Here is a 10,503-nt window from a genome sequence, read left to right on the forward strand (position 1 = left end):
TCCTGTGGTCTGTATTACACAGATGATATCATAGCTACTGCTGTTTACTGAGTCATTAAATAGTAGCTCTTTAATGACTACTATTAAAGAGCTATTCAGTGGAGGATCCTGTTCTCTTTACTACTTGTTTCTTTTTGTTTTGTCCAACTTGTTTATTTTGTATATCAGGGACAGACATATGGAGTTTTCTTCTTAGAGGGCCCTTCTAATAACAAGCCTGCAGACTGGGAACTCTTCAGTCTAGAGATGGCTATCATGCAGCCCACCTGGGAGCAGTGTCAGACCTAAACCTTCTTTTCCATGCTATCTCCTATCAGTTTCTCTGAAGGAGCCACTGTTATCCAGCTGAGATGATCTATCCTGTGGGATTTGCTTATTGCAATAAATCTTGAAGAGGAAGGAAATGACTCGGTAGCAGAGCTGTGGTAGTACATTGCTTTTTATGATATTTGCCTTGTGGTACTCTCAGACCTATCCTGGATTACATGGTGCATAGAATTCAGGCAAGAATTACTGCCCTTTAGAGGTTTGAGGGTCTGTTGAGGTTTGCACCTGTGCGTTCTGCTAGGTGTTGGATGCATTGCTTGTAAAGACATAAAGCTCACTGTTTGACTTCTCTGCTATCCATAATGACTATTTTTCCTTTGGGTCTCACTCTGTTGAGCAAAAGCCCACAGGTCTTCCTGTGGTCATCCTCTTGATCAAGATATCTGCTTGAGAATGAAATGGTGGCCGTGAGGCACCTAAAAGAGCTTTTTCTTGTGCCTGTGGGCAGGAGTGTCAATTCTGAGGTAAAAATAGACAACTGCCAGCACCCGAGCAGGCAAAGGGAATCTCCTGACTTAATGCGACACTGGCATCTGGCCTACTATAAATAGCGCCATTGCCCCTGTTTGCCCATCCTGTTTGTAAAGTTTTTCCAATATTGTCGTGGCATCATTCATCCCTCCTACATTGCAAAGTAATGGGCACCTGCAGATGGCAACTCATTCCTCAGGGGGTTCCATGGCTTTCACACAGAAAAGTGGTGCCTCTCTCTCATGACTGTCGTTCTCATGTGCCATCTCTCAGAAACAAGACTCTCTTGGTACTGTGTGCTCTTTTGTCCCTCCAGACACTGCAGGGCTCTGTCTTAGATTAGATGCAGGGACATTTTATTTATCTCTGCCACATGAAGCATCAATTGTTGTATCTGTCCTTTGCTCTCCCCTGCTCTCTCATCTGATTTATCGAACGTACATAGAATTCATGTTCCTTTTCTGGGTTAACTGAAAGTGGCCCATCCACCTGGTCATGGCCATGGTGGCCCATTACCTGGTCATGGTAATAAGTCATTATTGGTATGTGACATTTTGTGATATATATTGGTAATCATTATGAGATCCCATGTCCCTGTTTCGTGCTTAGTTCATTAATAGTCACAATTACAATTACAGTATTGGTTACAATGGTAACACCCGTGTACAATTCTAGGTAGCAGACACACAATTACCATCTTTAGATGTTCTGGCACCTCCAGCAGTCTTCATCCTGTCTCCCATAGGATAGACATTCAGGATCTTCCACCAAGGCCATGTGGCTGGAGGATCTTTTCCAGTTACCAGGACAGATGTTGTTGGCAATTGTGTTACCACCCATAGATATTCCGGCCCCTCCAGCAGTCCTCATCTCTGTATGTAGGATGTACATCCAGGATCTTTTCCCTCACTGACCAATGGTCCATGTCTTTTCTGGTCACCAGGATAGGCATTGGTGGCAATTGTGGCCCTTGATGAGGGGCCACCCTCTTACATCACTGAGTCATTAATGTAATGGTCCATGAGAATGTAGTCATAAGTCAGGCAGTCCACCCTCAAGAGCTGATCTAACTGTGCCCATCTTTCCACCCGTAGGCTGAGGCCCAAGGCAATGATACACAGATCATATTGCCAAATTTGTTTCACCTTTGGAGATATCGATATGTTGGTGAGGTCTATTGATAGGGAGGAAGTAATCATAATTCCTGCTGGGGCAGAGGTCAACTTGGTTACCACAAATGGTATCTGGCAGGACCACGTGGAGGTCTGACCTCTTCAGCTGAGCCCAGGTAGTAACTATGATCCTGCTCTCTTTAAGAGAGTCATAATAAAGAAGTCTCACAGACAGCCTAAAAGTACCAGGGTCCTTTGGACTTTCATGTCCCTGTCACTTCTGTGTTACAACATGATGGGTATTCTGCAGATGTGTATATGTTTAAAGAGATCACAGGGCGATGCCTCCTGCTCAGCTCTGAAATACTCTGAAAAACACCACTCTTGGTGTCCCTTTTCTGACCATCTCTGAACCACAAGATGCACAGAAGTCAGGAGAGGAAACTCATTCTTGTGAGATTTCATGTTCCCTTAGCGCCTTGTGTGAGCCTCTCTACTTTTCACGTTTGGGCAGAAATGGAGCACTTCTTGTCAAGGCTAAAAGTATGCTATTTTACTGTCTGTAAAAGTGAGTTTTGTCTGTGTTTTGTTTTGTTAATTTTTTTTTTAAACCACCAAAACCAAACTTATGAGGTGCCTACAGAGGTTTGGGTTAAGGAGTCAAGGGCAAAAGCTGAGGCTATATGAAGGTGTATTATAATGATAGGTTCTCTCTAGCCTTTCAGATGAGGTTGAGAAGGGAAAAGTGTCAGTTGGTATTTGTAAGTCTAGATAACAGCACATTGAGGTCTTATCCAATTTTCTTACATGTGGTGAAGGAGCAAAGGGAATTCATGGGTACACCTGGTATAAGCATGGTGCTTTAACATGGTCCCATAAAATGAACAACATACTGGAGTATGATTTATCTCCACCCTCCCATGCCCAGACAACAAAATGAGATTTTGAGTTTCAAAAAGAAGGTGGTTTCTAAGGACAGTGTTTTGGCCCACGATAAGGCAAGCTCACACTGTCTGATCAGAGACATCAGCCTCTGTGAGAAGGTGCCAAACCACACAGCTGCAGCAAAGGGTGGGAGCCCCATTTCCTTGTTAGTCTGCCTTGGTGAGGTGGTGGTGGTGGCTTTTCTTGTGGAGAACGAGGGTGTGAGGCACTGTCTTGTGGTTCTGGGCCTGCTTCTCTGCTCCTGAGTTGCTGTTGACTGTGCTACAACCTCTTAGGGTTTTTTTCTGCATTGCTCTGTCTACAGCAATGTCATGTTACAAGATGCGCACTTTGTATCTGCTGATGTCAGCATGAAAAGAAGAGAAGGAAATCGTCTTTTCACTTAAAGTGTTGTAAATCAGCCCAGTAAACCAGACTATACATTATGCTTTTGTTACCGAGAGTTAAATTACAAGGAAATGAATGGTGCATAATAATTCCCCATGTCACTGAATTCTCCACTTCTCAGCAAAATAGTCTCTCGCACAAGCAGGTTTACAGTGCTCGTCCCATCGCTGTGGAAGAGGCGCTCTCTAGTGGCTTCTTGTCTGAAAAATTGCTGCTGGGTGGTAGCAGAGCAGCTCAAAATAGATTCATCTAAATGCGGAGAAGGGTGATTATGACAGGAAGTTTTATTCAGATAAATCATATTATCCCAGGCCAAGATTTGTTTTGGTGAAATAATATATTCCTCAAAAGACTAAGAGGTTCTGTTGTATTTATTGAAGGCATTATTAGTTAAACTGTGAGCTCATGTTTATCATGTTTGCAGCCTGATTCCATCAAGGACAAAATGGTAACCAATAATTCCATTTTGAAAAGTAATGTTTATTTCAGTTCTCAATTGCATTTGGTGATCAGCACTTCTAGAGCTGTGCTTCCTTCAGCTGGGTTTGGTGGTTGAAGACTGTGGAGTGAATGTGTACTGATGGTTGCCGGCTACAGATTTAAGAACCGAGTTTGAATAGGTCACTAAAACAAAGCTTGGAACCAGACAAAAACAGGTCCACATTTACATACCTCAGGTGGCCATTTCTGCAACATGTGTACAAGAATGGTTACAGCTAGGTATAACTAACTCTCTTTCATGCCAGATTTAGATAACTATAGCTAATGTTGTCAAAAGGAATCTCAAAAAAAACAGGAATCCAACAATCTGGGACTGTCCCAGGAGTATGGGAGCTAAGAAAGGGGGATCCTTCATGTACAAGTCATTCCTTCAGGTAGGAAGGGCACCTAGGAAAAGGATTTTGTTTGCAGCATTACCACTCCTCCCCATACCGCTTCATTCCCCTGCAGAACCAGGCTCTGTGAAGCTCAGGGAGGGATGTGTCAGCAGGGGAAAGTGGGACAGAGGCAGGGACGCGTGCATGTCACATTTTTTCAATCTCCTAAGCTTAAGTCTGAAGGTGTCTACACATTCAGGAAACCTTTTTCTGACATTAGTCCTGTGGGGAAGACAACAAGAAAGAGAGACTGAGGGAATGGTTTAACTGGAAACAGAGGCGGGTACAGAAGTTCTGAGGCTTTGAAGGGATGGTCTGTGTCCCTTACGAGTCCCTTGGGATCTGCTAGTTTAGGCAGTAAGCCTGCTGTGCCAGGAGAGTTCAATTAAGGGCTTGACATATTGTGTTTTGGGCAAGATGTCCTGCTGCAGGATGATGGTATGAAGGATATGAGCTTTGTGGTTGCTAACACAGGGTAGGATTTACTTAGCCCCTCTCAACAGGATCACAGCACTTCATGCTGAGAAAAGCTCTACTAGGGATACATAACTTGCAGGCTCAGTCAACAAGAGCACTATCTCTCCTCTGTCTGATGGCCCTCCTCAGTTTCAGTTTCTAACTGGATGCTAAAAGAGTACGCTGCTTCAGCACTCTTTGGTGGAACATGGCAGCTGTGTTGTAATTTGACTTTCGAAGCTGTGAGCTTCAAAATCTCTAAGATGTGATTCTAGCTGTATGGTCAACAAGATGATACCTTTAGAGACAACCAGTCAGGCTCAAAAGCTACCACACCTTCATCTTGACAAAACATTTTAGGACCTTCACTCACAAACACAAGACTGTCACAGTTACTGGTTCCAAATGGTCCTCAGCCCCACTCCTGGGTGCTGCTGCTGTCTGTGGAACCACATGTGAAACAACTCCTGCAATGCTCTGTTTTGTAGCTCAGTGTTAATAACAAGATGTTACCAATGTGTTCAGGACATGAGATGTACACTGCAGCGCTTTGGGTGCAGTTTGGTTTCTATAGTTCAGCTGTCCCTGTCAAGGGGGAGGAAGCCTCCAGGGGATATGTAAGGCAGCTCTGAAGGGCTGCTACTCTTCAGGTTTAATCCAGTCCTTCCATGAGTCAACACCCTTCATTTTGTGCTGTCTGTCTATTGGAGCATCCAGCAAGTAAGAGCACGGGAAGATGTAATCAGGGTACTTTGTTGTCTAAGTACCTATTGTTTCCATTTTGCAAAAATGTACACATTGATAACGTGAGGAAATGAGAGATTAAAGGATGATGATGTATGAAGAATTGATTATCTGAGCTTTTAAGCGGAGTGAGAGATGGCTTTTCATTTGAAAACCTTTTTTCCTCTCTAATAAACACTGTAAGACATCATTTTGTATTAAAAACTAATGTATGTGTCTCTTATTTTTTAAGGGTAAGAAAAGAAAGACACAAAATGCTTTGTTTCTCAGAGGCACCATATGTACCACATGCTGCAGTTGCTATGGTAATTATTCACATTTTATTGAATAGCACTGCAAGGGGTTATACAGAAATGAATCTGACTGGCCAAAGTGCTTGTTAGAATGAATATGTCCAGTTATTTGTAAAAGCCTCCATGAAGCACTCGAGGAAAATAAGTGTGTGAGGGAGGGAAGAAGAAGAGAGGGGAAAACTTTCATAAAGCCAAGACCAACACAGTGGCATAACGTCTTTTTCCCTCAATGGGAGATGGCATTCCATGAGCCTTCTTGCAGAAGAAAAACTAGCAAACTAACTTGCGTTTACTAAATTATTAAGTTAAGTTGTTAGCAAAAAAAATATGGAGTAATTTCTGCGCAAAAATACTAGTGGGGAGCAAAGCTTGAGGCTCCAGTAGGATTTCAGGGGTTAACTTTGATTTGTCAGACTTGTCTATGTTTGTACTTTTCTTGTCCCTGGTTGGGTCAGACAAAGGGGCCTCTCTTTTTGGGTCTTGTGTGCTTTAAGGCTGGCTTTTCAAGGGGAGCGCTCACCTCCTGAGCTGACTGAAATCCTGAGAGAGTGAATCACCTGTGAGATAACAGCTTCCAAGATTTCAGAGCTGGCCAAAGCCGATATGGCTTGAGGTCACAGCTTAAACATGATCTACAACTGAACAACTCTACTTTGGCGTTTCTCTGAAACGTAACATTGCAGTTAATGGAGCTATCCATGCAAGAAATACTCCTAGGCAATGTAAATAAATTAACAGGAATTAATTTAGCTAATTAATTTGATTGCTGTAAATTGATAAAATTTTACCAAATGCATAAATCACGTCTGCATATTTTCTATAAGGAGGTGATTAGTGTGCCTTGATGTCAGACGCATAGATAAAGCTCTAGACCTTATTATACTTAAATCTAGAGAAATGTACTCTTCCAGTGACACAACTGAAATGGTGTCCTTGGACTGCTTGTAACTAAAGGGATGTCTGTGTATGTTGGCATTTGCAATGACCAAATTTTGTAGACTTGACAAGGACATAATGAGGAAGGCCACTTACAGATCTGTAGTACTAAAGTACTAATGAACTACGTCAGTACAGCTTCTGGGAATTACTATCAACTAGAACTCTGCCATGGTTTGCCAGATCTACGGAGAGCCACCAGTGCTTTGTGAGTTCATGGCAAAAGAGTACTTTGTGAGATCAGGGCCCCGTGTCAGAGAGCTGCAGACAGGGTAAAGTTAGCTGGAGATTTCAACAGTGTTAAAGCAAGACTATTGACTTAGCAAGCTCTGCTGGTGCAGGGCCATCTTTTATCGCTGCGCTTGGACAATACCTATTATAGTGGGGTTGTGGAGTGTGAGTGCGTTCTGGAGGGGATGAGGCTTGCATCTCTTCAGTAAACGACACAGTTGATCTAACAATGTATCTGCTAGTTAAACTTGCAGGTAGCACCAGGCACAGAGGGCTTGCGGGCATATTGCCCAGCAGGAAGAGAATTAAAATGGTATTTCTGGTTCGGAAATCTGATCTGAAAAACAGTAGAATGAAATACTGTACGAACAAGATACAAATGTCTGTATCTTATTAGGAGTAATCTGTTGCAAAAATGTCCAATGGGGAACAAAGAAATAGACAGGAACTTTGCAGAGCCAGGAGTCAAAAATATGATGGGGTTATAATAAAAGCAGAAGTGCTAGCATGTGTGTGTGTGTATATATATATGTATATTGTATATAAATCAGGGACAACAGTTTTTTGCTGTATTTAGTACTTGAACTAAGTATCCGGTTTGGGGTACTGTAATTCAAGGTATGGATTGCCTGGCTGGGGGGCAGAGATGACTGACAGCAACCATCAGAAATTCAGAAAATGTGGCTGGTGAAGACAGACTGAAGGATTTAAGGTTGTTCAGTCTACCAGAAGATACTTAGAGGAGATATGATAAATCTACAAGAAGGAAAAAGCTTGCTTCAAAGAAAAGGGAATAATCTATTTTCCTTGCCCATAAATAGAGACGAAGAGAAGCAATGGGCTTAAATGGAGTATGAGATTGAAGTCATGATTAGGAGACCCTTTTGTATTGTAAGGCTAGTGGAAGACAGAGTAAAGCTGGAGGCTCCTGTCTGAGGCACGGAACAGATAGACATTTTCCTGTTCTGGGAGGAGGAGGTAAACAAGGTCATCTTCAGAGGTCTTCATGCTCCACTTCCCATGATTATAAATAAATCCTCATAAATCCATAACACGTAACATAATCTGTATAATGACTCACAATTCTTATTAATTGAAATTGCAAAATTGTACCAGGACTGGGCTTTTGATTCAAATTCTTTATGGACTGTGCTGCTTCTTTGAAAGAGTCTCTTGAGAAAGTAAAAAAACCGCCACAGGTTGAGTAAAGTAGAGCATAGGGAAAAGTAGAAAAGAATTCCCTAAGAAACAGTGTATGCCAAACAGAAGGAGTCCAGCTACGTTGGCTTAATTTGCGAAGAATTGTAGGGATAATCTTGCCTCCAGAAGGAAGGTTGTCTTCTAACTGAACATGAATGACATTGAATTCAACTATCTTGTCAATGTTAGGGTGAGCCTCTTTGCTTTGTGAAAGAGACTCTGCACAGGCTGAGAGAGAGCTAGCTGGCTATAGACAGGAGTCATTTGTTCCATGTCTGGTAGTCCAGCTTGTGAAGTGAGAAGAGATGATGTCTGAAGTATAAAGGAACAGGACTCCCACAGTTGCTCTGCCCTCTGTAACCTGTTTTATGCTAGGACACACTTAGCCTCCTCAGGCAAAGCAATGAGGGTGAATGTCCAGGAGGAATATCTCTGTATCTCTTCCCACTGCAATGTTTTCTCGTAAGCGTAGGCCGTGGTTGGCCCCCAGATCTTAGCTTCATCCACAGGAGGCAGTTGGCCTAGACTGAGACTTGGTCTGGTTGCATAGCAGTATTCAGATGCAGCTCCCAGCTAAGGCAGAATGGAAGCGGAGCCTCACTGTGAGGTCTCCCAGGAAGCAAATGTCATCTTGTGCCACTGGGTGGACTCTTCTGGTAATCAGGGAAATTGCTTTAACAAGCTGTCCTCAAGGGTGTCTCAACACAGAGGACTCTTCTGGCTCAAGTGTTTGTGCTTGGTTAAGATTCGATTTCACAATTGTTTTCTCCCTCTGTTCGGGTTTTCCTCTTCATGCTACAGAAGGAGGTGTGTTTTGTCTGAGCATGGGATTTGGTCTGCCACTTTTGGAGAGCCATCTTCCAAGCAGATGGAAGCGAGATTCAGCAAGCAACCCCTGCAGACAGAGACAGGGATGCTTTTTTAGCTGGCAAGTGGAGAGCTTCTTTTGCCTGCAAGTCTCTGTCCATCTCCTTACCAGCTCCCACTAATTATATCAGCTTGTCTTTCACCCAACTTCCAGCCGCTCCTTTTCAATGCCCACATCTGTGACTACCAATTAACACAACAGCAAGTCGTCACAGCACTACCAGGCAGCCCCCTGTAGCCATAATGGTATTCAAATACTGTTTTGACCTGAATGAATTCTCTTTGTTGGACAGTTACAGCCTTATGGAGGCTGTAATTACAATGGTAGCCTTAGTTCTGCAGATATAATTTAGCAGTGATGTACTGAGAACAAACAGGATTACAAGGCAGTCCATATGCCCAAATATTCATCACTTAGATCATTTAAAAATCTTTTAAGAAATCATTACAGCTGAAGCTGAAATGTACAGTGTGTGATTACATGCCCACTGCTACCAGCAAAGCTTGTCACTTGCTACTGGAAGCAGGCAGCACAAGAGCAGAATTTATTTTTGAGCAGCGTGTGACATAAATAGCAATCTTCGGGGGGTTCACCATTAAAAACATCACCAGAGATTCAGCTGCAATCTGAAGGACTTCATGAAGCGACGTTTTGAGAAGAGATTGTAGTTTAGAACATAAAATATTTAGATAAGGCACTAAAGTTGTTGTGCTCAGCTTCCCAGAAACGTGGAAGGCACCTGACAATGCATTATTAACAGCTTAGAAGTTCAGTGGTGGGAGGGCAGGAGAGCAGAATCAAGAGGAATGGAAAGCTTATGTTGGGTAAAGAGATTTTATAGGAAGCACTCCAAAGCCTGGGCCTGAAGGGGAGAGAAGGCAAAGAAAGCTGGTGACTTAATAGGAAAGGATGCCCGGCCATTACTATAGCAATGAAAAGTGCCCGGGAGGCATATTCAAGTTGCTGAGGGCAGAAATGTCAGAGAAAAGGATGCCTGAGGGTAGCTGAGAGGCTCAAGGAACTGATAAATGAAATGGGAATTGGGAATGGATTGACAACTTTTCACCTTTTCTTGCAACCAAGTAATTATTGCCTTGAGAAGGCCGACTTGAAAGCTTAGGGTAGGCTTCGTCTGCTGCTGAATACCTGTCTCCCAAACGTGGGCTGTAGTTAGCTTGCTCCCTGGGAGCTCTTCCTCGGGAATAGATATTGACAACTTTCTCCCCAGTCTACCAAAGCTCTGAAGTGCCTGCTTGGAGCCAGAGTAGGCCACTGAATAGTAGCATAAAATAGCCAGTTAAGCACCTCAGTAGATGGGCACTAGAGCCCTGTATGAGAAGAGCTGCTAATGCTGAATCACTTTAGTGCTCTACAGTAAGACGGGCGGGTGGGCAGGACTGAGTCAGGGTCCCTGCACTGCTGCTTTTCAGTGTGCCAGTGTGTGGATGGTGGACTGCAACCTTGGGAGCTGCCGACTGGCAGGCTCCCTGCACACTAGATGTACTTTAAAAATTAATTCTCTATTCTAATTTCTCAAGTCTGTATGAATGAATTACTTTCTCAGAAAGACTTCATGATGTTTTTATGAAGCTTGTGTCATTTGAAAGCTTAGTGACCTGGAGACATGCAATATATTTTTGATTAAGTTAAGCTGA

The sequence above is a fragment of the Larus michahellis genome, chromosome 7 (assembly GCF_964199755.1).
Source record: "Larus michahellis chromosome 7, bLarMic1.1, whole genome shotgun sequence".
In the NCBI taxonomy this organism is placed as follows: Eukaryota; Metazoa; Chordata; class Aves; order Charadriiformes; family Laridae; genus Larus; species Larus michahellis.